Below are 21,237 nucleotides of genomic sequence, written 5' to 3' on the forward strand. Positions count from 1 at the left end.
ACCCAAATGACTGTCAGGCACAACAACAGGAGCACTCCTCAAACAAAAGACCAACACAATCATTATACTGTCCTTCATTAGCTCCCATGCATTTTAATGTAATTGATGTTGTAGGTTGACACATCAGACATGAATATCCCAGGCAGTCTCCTCTACTTGTATTGGGGGGGGGGGGGGATCTTACTTTCAGTAATGACAAATTCACACCTTGGAAGAAAAAAAAAAAAAACACCGCAATAATATGCATCTCGTCGCTTGTTTGAGGATTCTGCCCCTCAGAAATACCACTTCGCTTCACACATTAGCTGGTTACAAAGAAAGAAAGCTAATGTATCATCTAATTGGGCAAGCCACTGCATCTGATTTCTCTCAATCAGACTATTAGTTTGGTAATTACCCATCTGCCTCGGGTGGAGAATGGCAAGCTGAACACCCAGCTAATAACTCACTCAAGGGCTCTCCAGCACGACAAGACCAGCCTGGTGTTGGGGGATGCAGCCTCAAACTATTTCAGCACGGAGGTGAAAACACAGCCTAGCATGAGTTTGCCAACTTGCCAAATTGAGTTTATGCAATTATTTACTTTAACACAGAACATAATTCTGAGCACCCCCTCCCCCTCTCCCCCACCCCACTCACCTGTACTGCAGTATTGTAGGCACTGAATAGAAACACACGAGAATAATGGGCAGGATTACGTTCCAAAATCTGTAGTTAGTGTTTTTCAGAACAAACCTCAAAATTTGAGAATTGAGAATTGTATTTATATCTGACATATTTTTGAAGAAGTTATTTACATGGGGTTGCTATTTGCTGTGTTGTTTTTTAATTGTTAAACAAAAGATGCCTGTAACTGCTTTTGAAAAACATGTTAATAATAATGCATATGCAAATCAAAACAATCATACAATATTGGACTTGAACATTCTCATTAAATCTTTTGATTTCTAAAGATTTCTAATGAAAATTATACTATCTGTACATAGTACAGCTTGAGCTCACAAATAGCTGGTGTTCTTATTTTGGAACACAGAAAGCTAGAGTCACCATTCAAAGATAATGAACACCATGAATGAAAGATTCAGGCAGTTTATGACAGTATGGAGATATTCATACATGTACCAGGGGATTCTGAGCTGTATATTCATTTCTTTTCCTTGGAAAATGGGTACGATGCTTTGTCTCTAACTACTAATTTGAGTAATTGCTCTTTTCTGTTTTTCCAAAGCTGCATCTGGTGGTCTCTTTAAAGATTATTCTTGTAGTATTAAGATTAATCTGGCTGTGAACCAGGTAAAAATAGTTTTATTCCTTTATTATGTTCGAAGTTAATTACCGCCAGTGAATGCTATACAGATGAAAAATTAGTGGGATAAGAGTGTCATGACTTAATTGCAAATGGAAATAGTATTCACTGTTGGGGTCATCACATTTCACACCATATGCATAATTATTTGTGTGTTTCTTTTGGATTGGTGGGTATCAGATAATGTTATTCAAAATCATGATGATAGATAGATGATATTTTGTAAAAAAAAATTGCATCTGGCAATGGAGTAATATAAGATTATACATTGAGAAATTTGTTCAGATATAATTTGTGAATATATACACATTGCCAGACAATATATTCTTGCAGTTTTTACAAATCTTTGGAGAAAAAGATTTCAGTCCTGAAACAAGATACTGTGTACTATTCACTGTTCATTATTTATTGTCACAATAGCTCAGCTGTATTGTAATTCGACTATGGTAATGGGAACAATGTTTCAGATATAGTCAAGTCCCTATAACTGCATATCAGATACTTGCTTAGTGAGTTTATTGCATTGCATTCAGGTGTTAATACTACAGTCTTCACTGTTGGTGCTTTCTTAAATATATTTAAATATATTTTACAGTACATGATATAATGGGAAAGAAAAGGTCTACAAGTCAATCTCTTTGAAATCCCTCTTTTTCAGTACTATATGCCCACTTATACCCAGTAGTTATTTTTATATAATTAACAAGTACATATCTGAATGCAGGATAGAACCTTATTGTTGTGCATTGAACAAAATACTTAACCTGAGGTGCTTCAGGGATTTTTCAGCTGTTGGAACTAGTAACTTGTGGTAAATGGTAAATGGACTGCATTTATATAGCGCTTTTATCCAAAGCGCATTACAATTGATCCCTCTCATTCACCAGAGAAGTTAGGAGTTAGGTGTCTTGCTCAGGGACACTTCGACACGCGCCCAGGGCTGGGATCGAACCGGCAACCCTCCGACTGCCACACAAACGCTCTTACCTCCTGAGCTATGTCGCCCCTCATATGTGAAGCGTATGCTACAGGACACAGGTCACCATTGCTAAAGATATTCTCCTAAATTAATAAAGAAATGACACTGAAAGAACTGCCACCCGCACATCAATTTTGTATTGCTATCGCTAAAAAATGTAAACTATTCCTCTAATACTCCATTTGTTTGACAAGGTAATGTCTAAAATGGCAAACGAAACTTGTACCAAGTGCTTAATCAATGCTTCACATTGGCCTATGGCTTTACCTAACAATTTTGCGTGCAACTGTTTTCTGTATTTTTAAAAGGAAATCCAATTTTTTTTGAGTGTGTGGTAGGGTAATATAATGAATATACCACCATATACTGAAAAGTCGATAAAGAAACTAGTTTATTTGTATATTATGTGACTAAATAGACAATGACAAATATTTAACCCAGCAACATGCATTGATATTATACTCAAACATTTTTAATAATGAAGCATTCAGTCATGCATTTAGACAAATTTATGTGTGAATAAACAAAAATCACAAAATATAAGTTCATCCATTTACCAAAGTTGTGTTTATTCATAAACACAAGAATATTGATTATCATAATAAGAACTGTGCAAAGCTCTGCCAAGCCTACTATTTACAGTTCTGTTGCCTACAGTGAGTAGTCTACATCTTTTCAAGTGATGAAATTTCCTTCTTTCAAACTAATGAATGAATCTCATTTTAACATTTGTTTGCAGCTAGATTTGAGATCAAATGTCCTGATTATATGAGGGGCTTATCCCCAAATAAGCCCCTGATAGGTCTATAATTAGAGGCATTATCTTACTTCTAAAAAGGTGATGCATTTCATAATATTTAATGACAAGTAGATCAAGTGGAGAAGTAGCTATTACATTGTCCACTGGCATTGAAACATTGATGTGAGATTAGATACAGTAACATAACATGCTTCTGTCCCAATAGTCACGCTGTGCCATCAATAAGTAACTAGGTAACTCGTACAATAAGAGTGAATGCCAGACTAGTATGAATTGAAGCCAATTCAAGACATATGTCAGACTGTCCAAGGAAACACAGCCACTTCAGCAATGCTTTTAATGTGTAAATTTAAAAAATCTTTTGTTTGCCATATAGTAGTTAGCTTGCTAGAGCAGATGTCAATGTAAGTGAGTTCAAGACACATTTCTTACCATATCAAACTAGCAAGGTATACAAGAGTGAATATACAGATGGGTGAAAATGAAAGGAAAAACCAACATAAAGTAAGGTGTTAAGTCTCTGGAACTCTACTGGAGGGACTGAACACCATTCTTCCAAAACATATTCCCTCATTTGATGTTTTGATGATGGTGGTGAAGAGCGCTGTCTAACACATCAGTCCAATTTGGGTTAAGATCTGGTGACTGCAAAGGCCATAGCACATGATTCGCATCATTTTCTAACATTTTCAAAGGTGATCACTGAGAATTTGTAGTGACCCTTCCCTCTACCATACCAAGCCAGAAAAAATGCCCCCCACAGCATAAGAGGGCCCCCAGATCTCCTCGATGTCAGGGTCAAGGCCTGTACTGTTCTCTTGGTGTATGCCACGCATGCACTTTTCCACTGTTTCGAGAATATGGTGAAGAATGACTCTTCTGACCCTATCATTTTTTCCAGACCTCAGTAGACCAGTGGCTATGGTTTTAGTACCTATGAACTCTCAAATGTGCATTTATTTTTGTAATGAGGGGTCTATGCACTGCAACCCTACTATAGTATCCCTCTCTATGTAGTTGTTAATGGACTGTTCTTGCTGACACAGTCTAATAACGTCCTGCATTGACATTCGGTTTTGCACTTTTGACCACAATTTCTGACTCCAATTACTGTACACATAAATCTAAATGCCGATGCAACTTTAGTCACTGTTCCTATTGACACACAAGCCAGTTGTGCAGTCTTTGTGACTGAAGCTCCTGCAATCCGTGCCTGAATAATGAAGTCACTTAGATATTTTCCTCTTACCATCCACAATTGATCCACAATTGAGGTCAACTGGGCCTGCTCAGAATTTCTATACCTGCCACAGAGCATGATAGAATGTCAATTGCTTAATTGTATCATGCAGTACACTTATATGAAAGCATCTGCATTTGTTATGTTTCTCCACTCATTTATTCAGGTTTTTACTTTAATTTGTCTGCATATGCCAAGTTTATTTTCACCTTGCACAAGTGTTGTACATATGCGCATAGTTGATGCTGCAGACAAAAAAGGAACAGGACCTGACTGTCTTGATACTTTCCTCAGGTGTCACCAGGTAATTTGCATCAAAGATTACCTGAATGTTAATGGAGTGGACCCCCTTTCGATTCAAATAGGTGACTGGTTGGCTAGAAGGTGCATACAAGTGCACGTGTCTGCAATTGATGGCACCCAAAACCCTGGGAAAATTCACATTTGCTCAGACATTCTTGTTTAATTCTGAGTTGGTGATCGGGTGATGAAGGATACATAATGTACTCACTGGTGTATTGGACTAGTCTTGGAAAAACTCCATGAATTGCCGAACTCACGGTGCTCTGGCTCATGGTAGCCACCAAACTGATGATACACTGGAATGAACCAGTGGCCAGAAATGTAAGGACTGCTGTTACTTTGAGCGCAACTGGGAGAGCTCAGGAAGCTGTTGTGTTGCCCTCAATGTCAGCTGCAACTATCCCACAAACTTCCTGCAGCACAGCACGGGATAGATACAGCTTTTTTCAGCACTCTTCCTCAGTCAGGTCACAGAAGGTATGTAAAACGCTTAAAAATCCTGGTTTTATACCTTCTGCACTTTCAGTAAGCAATTATGTACTCCATTATACCTAATATAAATAAAGAATAGTCATCCACATAGACATATGACCAACCAACAAAGAAATCAAGGAAATATAAAAGAGCTTTTTCCGTTTTACCAAACAGGCTAATCTTCCTCCTGAGCGATTTGTCAGATCTTCCTTGAATCATCTCTGCAAATAACCTCCTTAATTTGAAGGAGCATCATGCACAAATCACTTAATCATAGCCAATTTTATATTAGGACTGATACTGATACATATGTAGGTATAACCAACTTAATTAGTCAATTGTTAACCTTTTTATGAAGAAAATTTTCTTGGAAATATTCAGGTGAATGGAGCATCATGGCGCACACATTCATTTCAACTACAGGCACATAATTTAAATGAAAAGATTGTTCACATTCAAGTTTCCTTTATGGTCATTCTTCTCATTTCAGATGGGTGTAAGACAAAGAATGGAAAACAGTACCCCCGGGACCATAGTGCAGTATAAGAACAGCCATAAACTATTAAAAACAGAAGGAAATACAGGAATTAAAATGATAAAAAAGACAATGAACAATATATGCAAAGTATACACATTTCCTGCCTGTAGGATTTATATCAAAGTGGATTATATCAAATTGGACAGCATATGATCCATGAAAGCCATTGATTGGATTTATTAGGCTGTGATCATGCACACATTGCGTGGGAACGCCCCGAAATGAGCAATCTGCTCTACGCTGGGTAGTGATTTACGCCATAGACCTGGCCTGAGCATGTGAGTGGCGAAGGCACAAAATGCAGATCAGATAATTGCAATGAGCTGCACCAGAATTGTAGTCCGGTGCTCAATCTTCATTGACACACCCCAACTGTGACTCTCCTCCCACCTTGGCACACAGGGAGTCAGGCAATTACCGAACGGTTCAGGCACATCAAAATCCATGACAAAAATACAATTTCGCCAGTGTGATGGCTTGCAATACACCATGCGCAGGCCCAAAATATTTGCTTCTAGAGAGATCCAAGAATGTGGTTACTGTTATGCTGCGATATAAAGCATTTAAAAAATAGTTTTAATGGATAAAGTAATTAATTATTTTATTTATTTTTTTGCTGTCAATTATCACTGTGAACCTTGCAATTGAGATTATGGAGATGCAGTATCTTGGTTAGGAAAACTGCTTTTTGCTTCCCACAAATTTCCTGAAGAATCCATGCGGAATTCTGGCAGGGCAGGAATTAAATTATGAATTATTTTTTCCAACCAACAATATTTCTATTTAAAATGTAAAAAACAGCATGTTGCTACAAATGCTATACAGATATTCATAATTTAAATACCCCTTTATTTAGAATATAAATGACATCAGCCAGGAGTGTCCTTATTCATCAAAATGCAAATTAGAGGATTTTATAGTATAAATTCCACAGTCACATCAGTTCAGCAGAGGAAAACAATATGCAATTATTTAAATCTTCATTTTTTCCTTACAAGTGTCCATTTGCTGCAAATGGTAGGGAGAGAATAAGAGGTGGACTTCACCCAAGTGAGCCTCTTGAACAGGCAATACAAATGCATCCATGTCCATAATCCCTTCTCGAAGGGTTTTAGCGATGGTCTCTCAATTATGCCCACTTGTTTTCTCTTAAGTTGCAGCAAGCACACATACACACTGAGCACCACATTGTTAGATAGCATTATTTACCATGACCACTGCTCACATGCTTCCCATATCTGTAATGTACATTCACTAAAGTGCAATTCAAGCAGCTTAATTCTCTCGATAAAATCTCTCTATGCCATCAATGCGGCACAAATGTTTAGAGATAATCAAGTTCTGCATGGCTTTTGGTGTTAGTCCTGGACTAACAATTCAATTAATTAGTAATAATAATACATCAGTCATGCCTAAAATAATCAGATAACTTAGTTGACACTTTGCCCTCCCCCTTCCTCCCTTTTGTTGTGATACATCAGTGGTCACTTTCTACCCTAGGCTGTGACAGGCAGCTGTATTGCGCTGCCAATGATGTACGCATCTTACCCTTGGAGTATTGGGATTCCCTCCAAATCTGACAGGTTTGGAATAAAGAAAATTATTTATTTATCATAGAGAAATAGATATTTTCCATTGTCTTCATATTTTCATTTTCATTTAAATAGAAATTGCAGATGTGTCTTGAGCATTTCAGTGTTTCCTTGTTGAAGCTTGAGGACCAGGCTGCGCTCACTGAAGCTGTGAGTTATTTAAGGTCCTATTCAGGTTTGTTTAGTCACTATGGTGAGGTGGTCTGGCTTCATACAAGCTGAATAAAGTGCAAGCCTGGCTTGGGGTTTTCTGTCTGTAATCCAACACAGGAATTGAGGAGAATGTGAGCAGAACCATGGGTGTAGTGGTGGCAGTGTGGTGCAATGCACCAACAGTGATCACACCAAAGGTATAGGAGGTATAAGGAAGGGTCTGGACTTAAATATGAGCTAATTAATTCACTCACTGTGTAGGTGTGCTTTTTGAAGCAACTTCGCTAACTTTTCAAAAAGCCATCAGACAAAGCTATGTTACAAGCTATCTATTTTATCTTATCACACACATTCTAAAGTGCTGCATGTTCAGTGCTTTGCTGGACTCACAGGCCATGGCCTGTATTCAATCAACATTTGTCATTAACTTTTATTTACAGGTAAATGCAAGCATTATAGTTTGTCTTTACAAACTCAGTTTGGCAACATAGTTTTAGAACTCCCCAAACTGCGTTTCTCAAGAAAAGAACTCATTCTTGTTGTTAATCAAATTTATTGACAAACGTTTATTGAATCCCATTCTACATGCATACTCTGTAACACAAAGAGGCACAGCTTAGCTTTTTATAAATTATCTGATACACATGACACAGTATTAAAAGTATTCTGTTATAAAATATTTCTTCAATAGTATTTCATCGGAAGCAGAACTCAATCCCAACCCTGCTACTGGTGAGCCACATGATTGTTACTCAACTCTTAGGATGTGTCCCATTACTTTTCATTGCTCACCTCCTTTCCTCCACTCCCCTACTACCACTTGTGTCCTACCTGGAAGTATGTGGAAGAAAGGAGGGGAGGAGACGAGTTTGAAGCTGATTTGCCAATACAGTTCTGTGCGCTTCACTCATTTCCTCCAAGTATCCTTCATTTTTTGAGTATTGGGATGCACCCTAAGTAGATTAATTTAACCACTTTATTGCACAGGCTTACTCATCTCACCTGGTTTCTTGGGTCGAAATTGGTTGATGACCCTGTGACTCCCCAGGACCAGAGATTGGAACCCCTGCCCTACTATAGTTGATGTGATCTGGTCGGCTCTCAGTTTTAAGTCTACCACAGAATAGATTATTTAACTGGATTTAATCTCGTACTTCAGTGAAATGTTGGATTCGCTTGTTCATAACTTTTGCTTACAAATAGATATAATTGGTTTTTTTTCTTCACATTAATAAGTCATGTTCAGCAATCACCAAATGAAATTATTGCTCTTTTACACTATCCATGTTTAATACTACTGTATATACAGAGTACTCATTTATTATAAGAAATACACTTCTAATTTTTGCCATGGTTGTTCATCCTCCAATTAGACAATGCCTCAAGCATTGATACTGATTTTATTAAAAAGCAAAATTGATGTATGTTTGCATCCAGCTCATCCAAATGAGTTTAATTTTATTGACCTCAAGGCATTATTTTGTAAGATACCATTAAGATGCCAGTCATGTTTCTTCAGACTAGCCAAATACATCCCATTATATACTTGATATATTTAAATTATCGATTGCTTTGGTGTGCTCTGTATACATAATGGTAGAAAATGATTTCTCTTGTCATTTTTAGTTTCATTGCAGTTGGGTGACAGGCTAAAAGAACTGATGATGTTAACCTGACTAAGCCACAGAGTAAACTTACATGACAATGCACAGTGTAACACATAAAAAATACACCAACACTGAGCCTGTAAAGCAGCATACAGTATAGTGTGAACATGAAAAGTACATGTTGCTAATTAGTCAATCAGTACAAGTGCTAATTGCTAATAGGCCAGTAAATGAAGGAAACAATAACTAATAACTTTGACAAATTGAGAATAGGTGTGTGTAATTCTATTATTCGTGGTTCATTTCATGATGCTATAGATATATGGAAGAATATTACAGCAGTTGGTATGAAGTCTTGACCCTATGCTGTCAATCTCATGTATACAAAAACAATTTAACCTAGACCTAAAGGAATGGCCTCAGACTCTCTCGGCAGTCCTCATCTTATTACGTGCAATGCGTTTTCTGAAGGCCTTGGCATGACCGTTGCCGTGTAAGAAACTCATCGAACTAATGCATGTGAAATGTGCATAATCATTATATGAAATATAGGCTGTGTTCCGTCTGACTCATTAGGCAGCATTTTAACGAAATAATAGAACTTGTACTATTAAGTCATATACGTTGTTCAGAGTAAACACTATTTCAACTGCTAATAGTATAATTAGCCTAACATTTAAAAATGTTTTTGGGATAAATTAACTTTGCACTGCTGTAGATTTGAGGGAGGGTCTTATCTTGAAGAGATTAAAAGCGGGCAAAACAGAGGCTCTTGAGTGTCTTGGTCAGAGGGCGCTTGCCACAGTAGCAGATTGGCCCTGTAGTCTGGAAATAACATGTTCAGGTCAGGACTATGTCATTATCTGACTATGACAAAATGTTCACAGTGACAGGACAGAATTGATTTGTCCCACCAAGGGTACGGTACATTTAAATTAGACAGGGGTCTTCAGGTTACCGTTGCATGAGCTCCTCCCAGTGATGCAACAAGCACACACAGACCACTAGTTGTCATCAGTCAGAGCTGAACCTCTCCAGTAATCCATAGTATTGCGTAGGCTCTGCAGTATGGGTAGTACTCACTGGCCCGTGGGTGAGTGCATGAGAGAAGGGTTGATGCTCCAGCTGCAGTATAGATATTAGCGACACTACAGTGACACATGGGGCACAATTCCTAATACACACTTGGGGAGAACAAAATTTAATAAATAACTAATAATTATTTTAAAAGTCAGTGCCTAGCTGTATAAATCTCAATAAAACCATACAAATGTAAGGCCATATGACTGTGGGAGCTGTGGTTAGTTGTGGCAGCTAAGAAAATAATTAAATACTTTTTAAAATAAGTTTTGAACCTGCCATAAAAAAAATAGCTTTACATACTTTTCACCTACGATTTTACAAAGGTCTGTAGTTGATCAAAAAAAAAAAAAAAAAAAAAAAGGCTAGTACATCCAAAATCTGGATTATAGGAATATATTTAAATATATTTAAACAAGTAAAACTGAATTAAAGGTAAGATGAAAAATGAATCTCTTCTTGTTATCTAATCTCTGTTCTTGTTTACTAAAAATGTCACACATATGCCCTGTGTTCTCCTAAGGAAGTTGAAAGGAGCATTAGAATTACTGTAGGTTCTTTTCTCTTAATATCTGGGACTCACTGAGAATGAAATCAAAGAAAAAGAGAGAAAAAAATTAATTTAATTTTTAGACCTTGGGCACTTGTAGTTGTTCTCTGGAGTACTTCATAATTTAACAATATTGTCATTTAATGTGAGAGCTTGAAGAAAATAATAAAAAATAAATAAAGAAAAGAAACCCTTGTACAAAGATTTATATGAACACACCCAGCATACACTGTGGTCATTGTAAGGCAGCTTTATAAATATTTGGTTCACCCAACCAAATACAGTAATTTCCCTGGGTTTAATTGTCTGATTGAAGAGCAATGTGTAGATCCTCTTCACTAATTGATACATTTCCCCAACAGGAACAATCATAGTTTGAAATGCAACAGTCCTGAGTGTGATCTATTGCACCAGCCCATATGCATATTCAGTAAAGACACTCTTCTTAGAATACTTGACCTTCAAAGAGGACCGCATAATAAAGATTACAGGGTTTTCAAGCTGGATGTAGGATATTGTTTCATCCATTCAAGGCAGATTTCCCAGCACGCAGAGGATGTCGCTACAAGCCGCTAAATTTTTTTTTAAATGGTAGTGCTAATATATACAGTAAGAAGGGCTAAGGCACCAGATCCCTTGACTTAATCTGGGGCTTTGAAGGTATCTTCCACAAGCATTTGAGAGATGACTGTTTAGAACATTTGAATTATGTTTGCTTATTATATTAATCTGTTGGCATGCAGATTCCAGTACAATAAGGCACAAGTCGAGGATTACTGAAATCTGACCAATGCTGATGTGGCCCTTCTCAAAAAAGCCGGCGGTTTCTAACGAGATGTTTTCCCCCCATCCATCATTGCCATCGTCGTCACAGTCCACAATGCCATGGCTTGAGGAGGCAAAATGCAAAAATCATCTTCCGCTCTGAAATAATAATGCCCCGGCTCAAAGTATCCCTGTCACCAGCCAGTGTAATCAGAACTCAAAATGCAGTGTAAATAGACTCAGAAAAAAATCCCAAAGCCTTTTAGAGCTGCTCTGTTCTGAGAAATTCAGCTGAAAAAGGGAAAAAAAATCACCTGCCCTAATCAGTGTTTTTAGCTCAAAGTAACCCAGGCTCTTCCTGTGAATCCAAGGTATGTCTCAAATGTGTTTTGACTGCCCACAACATTTTCTGGAACATTATGGTCTTCTCAAAGCCATAATGAATGCTATGTAATCATGATTACTGTGGCTGAAAGTAATCAACTTTCTTTTTTATGACAAAAGTTGCACAGTTGGATTTGAACAGTCTGGCAATGTTTTGTATTTTCCACACTATGTTGCAAAGGTCCTCAGTCATTCAGACTGCAATGTACTTTGTCTCTAAGTTTTAGTAATGGATTTACACAGCAACACTATGTAATATTATCTTCCTCTTGACATAAACAAACAGTAGAAAAAGCAAATGGCATATAAGAAATGCAAATTTTCCAAACATTTGTTTACGGTTCATTGTCTGAGACCAATCCCCATTGGTAATGACACAAAGTACTCACAGTATGCTATTCATAGGCCACCTCTGATAAAATAATACCTATAAAATAAAGTTACGAACAAACAAAAGCTAAGCGACAGAAAAATACAGAAAATACATTCTCATTTTTTGTAACACCTGCTCATACTGTATCTCTTTCACAAAGTTAAGAATAAACTGCACCTGATGAATTTTAGATTGAATATGGGCCATTGTACTTTGTATGAGGCATAATTATTTGTCATGAATTAGTTCTATAATTCTCTCTCTAGGACATATTAGTGACTTTGATAGGTCTTATTCTGTTATTATGTAACTCTTGCACAGGTATTATTATGCATAATGCTTCAGTGGGTAATTTTAGACAGTCTTTGTGCTGAACAATGGTCAAATGTACCACTAAGGCCAGTTTAGTTACCCCAAGCAAATTACTAACTAGACAGAAGCCCCTTGTTCGCTTTGTTTCATGTCACTTTCTCCTTCTCCATCTCCCATTATATGTTTGCTCTGAACGCTTGCTAATGTGTCCTCAGACTAAACAACAATGTGCCTGTGCATTAAGATCTTGCAAAGCATTACACAGGCCTCCTTGAACAACGAGGAAGAATGGCCGATGGGCTAATGAGCATCTCTAGGAAATCAGATCATTGTGAGCTGCAGCTTGATATTCAAAATCCACAGCTGTAAAATAATAAAATCACTTTAACAATCATTGAGTTCCGCTTGAGAACTATAAGCACGTCCATTTGTTCTAAGTGATCATGTCATACTTGCAAATCTTGTGCTTGGGTTTGGTGCATAAAAAGGCCTGGGTCACAGAGGGAAAAATGCACATGAGGACAATAAGGTCTCAGGAGAAGAGATACTTAATCATTGTCTAATTAACAAAACAAAGCCATGTGAACTCAACCTGAAGATGTTCATTAATGATATATGGGTAAAAATGCATGCATTTAAATGTGGAATATGGCAGTTTTTTTTTCTTTTGGATTGTCTTAAATTGTTTTTATTGGTCACATTAACGGGATAACCTTCTGTAATAATTCATAAGGCACTGCTTTAATAAAATTGATGGGTACATGCAATAATGAATATGTCAAACCTTTGTACTCCAAAATAAATTAATTAAAGTGTGGCCATAGTATTAATAGTTTCTTATGTCAACTTCTACATTTAATAATCAATTACTGTGCAAGATTTACAGTTTAGTGTTTCTCCTATTAAAATTAGGGAGGCAGATTGTCTGAGCTTGCTGCACATTCTTAAAACTGAGGCAGCCAATAAATGAGTCAAATTGCTCAGCAAGCAGAAGGAATGTTGTTTTATAGAGCTTGTTTATGAGCTTCTTCTGTTTCAGCAGTACAGAAGTTGATTTTTAATGAACAAACTGAGCAATTTAACGACAATGGGCCTCATTCACAAAACTTTTCTTAAATTATTCTCACTTTTGTTCTTGAAAATGCTAATGATACATGTACAGACCTTTATTTTTGTGTATATCCCAGATGTATGAGATGATGAATGCTAGCTGTTTGTGAATTTTAATCCTGTTCATATGATTAGCATAAGGAAATAGCCATGAATAAATACAGATGAGAAAAAAAAATGAAGAATGCTGAAATGTTTTTTGAAATATGATCATACACATGTTTCGTGAATGAGGCCCAATGTGTTTCAGGCTTGTAACGATTTAGATTAATGCATTACTGGATGAAATAAACGGAACATGGGTGCATAATTTAGCTATATATACTAATCTCAGATCCCGGATGGTCAGATCTTTAGAGATTTTAAGACACTTGTCTTACCGTCTGGTAACAGCCCTTACTGTAGCAAGGATAGGCATACCAGGGAAGTGCCAGCTCATAGACATTCGTCACATTCTCAAAGGGCAGCAACTTGTGTAACGTATTTCATGCAAGCAATTGTGTTATAGTTTTCCTTTGAATCTCTGTAATAATGCTAGACCTGCATTGATGTGATTAGTTGAATGTACTGGTTATGTCCTGAAAGTAGGAGGGTTTATTGCAATAAACTATTCTGTGCTGCATTGAAATACGCAAATATAACACTTTTGACAGACTTACATGGGGACACGGTCTAGAATGGACTGCACACTCACCTGAATTTTAAATTGTGTTATACTGTGTAATACTGGCTGATAACCTCCTATTTTGTATGGACTGTACCTCTTTGCCATTTACAAAGAAACAAACACCTCGACCATTTTGATAATTTATTAACAGATGCATTTTGGGAGTAATTTTGTATTTTGTGGCATGATAGATTTTTTTTGCCCATCCCTGAATGCAATTCACAGGATTGCTTCAATATTTATTTATATATTTATTGTAGTATATATTTATAGTATATAGCATTCATTTTCTTTTGGCAGGCTGGCTAGCATTATATTATTATACCCTATATTATCATTAGACTTCATGGTAATCTTGAGCAATTGCCTATGTGAGAATCCCTCCTTGTATTCAAGGGTCATTGGAAAAAATGTGTTCTGCTAAATAGCCGTTTTCCCATTTGAAAGATGGATTCTAGCTACTTCTTTTTGAAGTGGTGGTTTGTCACATGCGGGTTAGTTGCAGCTCAGCAAACAATGTGGACAGAGCACCGGTGGGGAAGAGGAACAAATGCAACAAATACTCGTAGTTCCTACAGAGAAAAATAAGAAAACAGTTAAGGAATGGAGGAAGATTTGCATTATTATAGCAAGGATTCATTAATGACACTTAATATACACAAGGATCTTCTTTTCTGGGAAACAGCTCATTTCTGTGTTGCTTAGGACTCTGTGTTAAACATCCTTTTGAGATAGAAAACAATGAGCCTTTCAAATGTCGCTTGGAGAATGCTTATGAAAAACAATTACTTGCAGAAAACCATTTAATAGGACAGGACGTGTTGCTTCACAGGGAATGGAGACACTAGAACAAGTCTTGGAGCTGCTCATTCAAGTAGTCATCCTAATTATTTCAAATGGACACCTGGGAAAGGTTCTGATGCAGGGCCATCACTGTTGTTCTGGAGATTTTGGGTTTCAGTCCAAGCCAAGAGTCCTTAATCCACTGAGCAAATTTTTAAAGAGAGAAGAGTCCCTTTGTGTGTTGCTGACAATGACACTTGCCAAGTCCCAAGACAGCCACCTGAAGCTACTTCTCCTTTCCATTTACCTGACACTAGAGAAGAGAAACCCAGCAGTACAGAAATGGCACCGGAGACTATGTAAATCCACATACTTACTGTAAATGGATGAGCATGTAAGCTGTTATAACAATGTCTGCTACATGTGACTGTTACAACCTGGTCTAGGGTCAGACTGTATCAGGATAAATGATATGGGAAATGGGTAAGGGAAACATACCGCAAACCAACCAGTAACTCCGGACCCTATCTGCCTATCCAAATCTGTCTGAATGCTGGCTAGTCTTCGAAGGTTACTGGGCATGGGGCGGCTTTGAACACTGAACTTCGGACAGTTAGCTGATAGTTGGAAACTAAAAGCCTGAATAGCGTACCCCCTATGGAGTGTCCACCCAGAGTAGCTTCAAAAACAATAAAGGAAAAAATAACAAAGCAAAATAATAAACTTATGTCCCGATGGAAATTTTTTTAGTCCAGCTGGGAACAGGTAACCGGAGCACTATACGGTGTGCAGAGGGCAAAACGTGAGTTGAGGTCAAGCGTACGATCAAACACGAAATCCAATCAGTAAACAAAGCAGATGGGCTAAGACAGAATCGGAAACAAATATGTGAGCGAATGGTCAGAAACACAAAATCACAGGGCAAACAAACTAGAAGGGCTAAAGAAAGAATCTGAGTCGATGGGAACGAGTCAGTGGTCATATATGAGATCTAATGAGCAAACAAACCAGAAGGGCTAGGGAGGAATCAGAGTCAAACAAAGATAGCGTCAAATACGCAAAGTCAAGTGAGGCAATCACTAAACACAACTCACCAACCACGAGTTCGAAGAGCTAGTCTCCGCTGGTAGGCAGCAAACGGCGGCTTTTTCAAGCCGAGCAACCGGATATGGAAATGACCAATTAGATGACACCCAGAAAGAAGAAACACACACAACAGTGACAAATGTACACACAAACTTACAACTGGGGTCATAACAGTGACATACTTTATAAAATCAGTTATGAAGAACAGTAGATATACACAAAGCATCGCAATATTGAATAAAAGCAACAACATCACCATCAATAACAATGTTTATGCACACACTATTTTTTGTGAACACTTGGGTGGCTTGAACATACCTTGAAGGTCATTCCCTATGTCAGCAAGGGGATGCCATGTGGAGTTTTTATTTGTGCAGCTGATGGCCTACCAAAGAGAAGAACCAAAGAGCTGGGGATGTTCATTTTTATTTATCCATCCATTGTCTAACAAGCTTATTCCTGGTGAGGCTCACAGGGGTCACCTATCCCAGCATGCATTGGACAAGAGGCAAGAACACACCCTGGACAAGTCTCCAATCCATTGCAGGGCACACACACCATTCACTTACAGTTTACCTAACTTTGGTCTTTGTCTTTGGACTGCGGGAGGAAACTGGAGTACCCGGAGGAAAACCTCACGGACTTGGGAAGAACATGCAAACTCCACACAGAAATGCAGATATACCGACTGAGACGTTAGTCATCTTTCGTATCTTAAATGCCTCCCTATGTTTCACAAACATTTGTTCCGATTCTGTCTTTTGGCAGCTTGAGATCAGTGCAGTCCAGGACTACCACTGTCATAAACAGGAGGAAAAAAAATAAAATAAATCCCTTTCAGAAAAATTATTGTGTCAGTCATAGGATGTTTATCAAATGTGCCATTGGCTTTTGTTACAATAACAAATTGTCTTGTGACATATTTCTTTAGTTCACTTTTTTATAAATTAAGATTAAAACAAAATAAAATTATTGTATTGTAGCATACTCCACAGGTAATATTTTGAGCTTTATGTTATACTATTCAGGGAAGGTGAACCACATACTGTTTTTTGTTTTCTGCTATCCAGTAGTTGTTCACCAAGAAATATTTACAGAACAAAGAAAATTTACTACCAGCAAAACTAACCTCAGGGCGTAGATGTATCAAGGTAACCTATTTTCATTGGCAAGGTTGAAGCAATGTAGTATTTGTGTTACGGTTTCATTGGTTGCCATAAAAATGATATCACAACTATAAGACTGCTGTTGAAGGGTGGGGTGACTAAACGAGTAAGTTATGGTAAACTGCAGTCATTATGCGCTGTAACCAAGTTGGAAATGTGGATATACATTTTCAGTGGAAGTAGCTTGCATGAAACTATATAAAACTGTTATATATTCATTTTTCTGGTTGATAATAAATACAAATTTATCCTACTTGAGAGCGAGGAATTGTAATCTCTTTTCTTTTTGAAAAATGAGTAACCCTAAAATTCCAGCAGTATATTGTTGTGGTGTGATGAGTAATGACCCCAGGCTGAGCAGCAGTGTTTTACTGCGGGCCATAAAAATAATTTATGAGGAAATCGAGATGGTTAGAACTGAATTGAGGTGACACAGACACACACACAGGCTGTACAGTAATTATGCTGTGAAGGAAATTAGTTTGTTCATTTGTAAAGGACAGGAATAATTAAGGCACGAGGAGTGAGGCAGTTGTTTAACTGCAGTTAAGCAGCAGGGTAAGGAAGGCAAGCTCATGCACCTTACACCTTAACGGCGGAGATCGGAGCCGATTGAGCACAGGCGCGTGAAACGGACTCTTGAGTTCGATGGTCCTGAACGCTAAGGCTCTTGGGTGACGGAGAGACGAGAGTCTGCGCGTGGAACCGGTCACGCTGAAGGGCAAACGGACCCTGCAAGGTTTTTTTCCATTTCAATGGGTTTTTTATGTCAGCAAAAATTAGGGAGGTTTTTCTTTTTTTGCAAAATAGTTTTTGTTAAGGTCAGGAAACCCTAACAAATGGCTGGGAATATGAGAAGGCAATGTCCTTGGCTGGACTTTTTTTTAACCCCTGCTACAAAGTGGAAACTTTTAGTGTTTCTCTGAATTACATTTTCATTTAAATTTTTCCTCCAGCAGTGTCTACACAAAATAAATAGCATAAGTGGCACGTAGAAGCAGCACAGCATGACGGCTGTGTGTTTCTAATAGTTCCTGCTTCCTGTCTCTTTCAGCTTTTCTCCAGTGGGTTTTCTAGTAGGCTATATTTGTTATTCAGTCGTATTTTGCTTCAGTAAGATATAACTTGTGTACATTAAGTGTAAATTAAGAAGCAATTTTGTAATTGATATTGCTTTTTATTTTTATATTTTGTCACAAAATCGCTTACAAGATTACCACTTCTTATCAGAAGGTTATGTGGACACCCATTCAAAATCGAAAGCAGCTTTAACTTAATATTAATATGCAGTGCATCAGAATGCTCTGAAATTTTAAATTAAGTGTCGCATTTGGATCATGAATTACAATATTAGATTTACTTCAGTAAAAATGATACTTTTCCCTTAGAAAAATTATACATGTAATGCATTACAATTGCAGACAATATTTTCAGCCTTTATATTCATCTAAATACAATGAAGTTGCAGCAACACAAAGTACAGTAAATGAGGAAAAGCACATCCAGTGAGTTTCATAATCGATATGTAATTTTATGCAGTTAAAATAGTACATTTTCTGCTCTGTGTTTGAGATGTAACGCTTAACAGTTTCTCAAGTGCCAATTATGCCTTCTGCTTCTTTTAGAGTACTGGGGCCTCATTTATAAAATCATCTTGGAATTAAACCTAAATGTGAGCGTGTGATCTTTAAACAATTTATAAAATGTCCATATGCACTAATAAATGTTCCTAAATCCTTCCTATGCATGATCTGCTTATGAATCACAAACCATCCTAAAATTGTGCGCACATGACCAAATGTATTAATGCCCCCCCCCCACTGAATGGCCTGAAATATCCTTACATGGTCGTGTTTTCTGCTATATACTCCCTGCAAAGCCATTGTCACATGTGTTACGACCTGATCTATGGTCAGACCGTAACAGGGTGAATGATAAGGGAAATTAGTGGCGAATAGGTAAGGGAAACATTCTGCAAACCGACCATTAACCCCGGTCCCTATCTGCCGAATCAAATCTAACTGATAGCTGGCTAGTCTTCGAAGGGTAATGGATAGTCTGAAACCAAAAGTATGACTAACGTACTCCCAATGGAGTGTTAAATCTTTACCCAGAATATTTCCAAAAAAATAGAGAAAAATAACAAAGCACAACTAGAAAGGTTACAATTCCTGAAGGAATTATATGGGCTTGCTTCAAATTCCAACTGGCACTGTCCTCAAGTGAAACCTTAATGCATTTCAATGAGGGCGCATAACTCAGAAGAAGCATGAAACCGTCCAGACCCACGGCGCACCGTAGCTTTACATATACAGCTGGGGATCAACAAGTAGTGATTATGTTCGAGGGATTAGTCATATCCTAAAAGTGTCATGAGTAAAACTTGGCTAACTATATAGCTAGCTAGCTATGGCATTTCCTCACCTCTGTAACATTATTTGTTGTCCTCCGTGTGTCCATACATCGGTGGTGGAGCGTCCGTGTGTCCATACATCTGTATTGGTGGTTGTAGCTGTGTGTTATTAGCTTCTACTCATGCATGTAGGATAGCATCCGTACGCAGGTTGTAGCTGTGTGTCCGTAGCTCCTGCTCATGCGTGCAGGATAGCATCCGTACGCACTAACTAGGTTAACTAAAGTAGGTGAAACGCTAACATGTTAAGGTTAGCTAAAGTAACGTTAGGCGATAAAGCTGTGCTTAAAAATGTCATGCCGTTGGAAGTGCGTCCTACTAAACGTCCGTGTTGAACGAAGTGAAAAAAGAGACTGGCTCGCGAGGCTAGTGAGTGAGTGACCACCTGCGCATGCATCCTACTAAACGTCCCACTAAACGTCCATATTGACCCTCTATAGAGTGACCACAAAAAAAGTTGAATATTTCAAAAATCTGAATACAAGCAACAATGTCTGGAACTAGCCGGTCATTTTGGAGCAAAAAGTTTGAATGTAGTGCAAAAACTGTAGGACTGGTAAGAGCTAGAAAAATTGGGTGGAAAGTGCAGATAATAAGAAATATGAAAGATATCAGAAGCAAGCCCACTAATAACAATCTTGTGTCCTGATGGAACGATTTGCAGTCCAGCTGGAAACACACTAACTAACCAGAGCACTACACGGCAAGCAGAGGGCAAAACGAGAGTCGAGGTCGAGAACAAGCAAATGGTAAAACACAAAATCCAAAGAGAGTAAGTGAGAATCGATTTGAATACAAGACCGAATGGTTTTGTAGAAGGGCTAAGGCAAGAATCAGAGTCGAAGGGAGCAAGTCAGTGGTCATACACAAGATCTAAGCAACAAAACCAGAAGGGCTAGTTGGGAATCGGAATCAAACAATAATAGGATCAAATACATGAAGTCAAAGTAAGCAATCACTATACAAAACACACCAAGCACAAGTTCGAAGAGCTAGTCTCCACTGGTGAGTGGCAAGTGGTGGCTTTTTCAAGCTGAGTAACTAGCCAATCAGTTGACAAATCGGAAAGATGAAACACACAGACAAATGTAAACACAAACTTACGATAATACATTATATAAAATGAATATACATTTCACATCATTCCTTTTCTTTATTGCTTGATAGGTTACAGTTCACCAAAAAATAAAAAAATAAAAATGTTTCTACCTACCTTTATTACTTAACTTTTAACCACCAAATTTTAACAACAATGGTTAGAATTTGGTGGATAAAATTGTATTTTAAATATTTCAGATTTTGATAAAACTTCATAGTTTAGTTTTTGTATGACCACAAATATAATGCATTCACAGAAACAGCATCAGTATTGTAACTAGATTACTAACTACCTGTACATGGACATTTTGAATGAACTAGCTATCCTGCAAGTTAATGAGCATTTTTACATGAACATGGATTTTCACGCACTGCAGTCTCTAGAGTTAACAGAGAATGGTGCAATAAACAAAAACATCCAGTGAGCAGCAGTTCTGTGGCCAAAAACAGTTGTTAGTGAGAGATGTCAAAGGAGACTGGACAGACTTGTTCAAGCAA

Source organism: Anguilla anguilla, chromosome 6 (genome assembly GCF_013347855.1).
Source record: "Anguilla anguilla isolate fAngAng1 chromosome 6, fAngAng1.pri, whole genome shotgun sequence".
NCBI classification, from domain to species: Eukaryota; Metazoa; Chordata; class Actinopteri; order Anguilliformes; family Anguillidae; genus Anguilla; species Anguilla anguilla.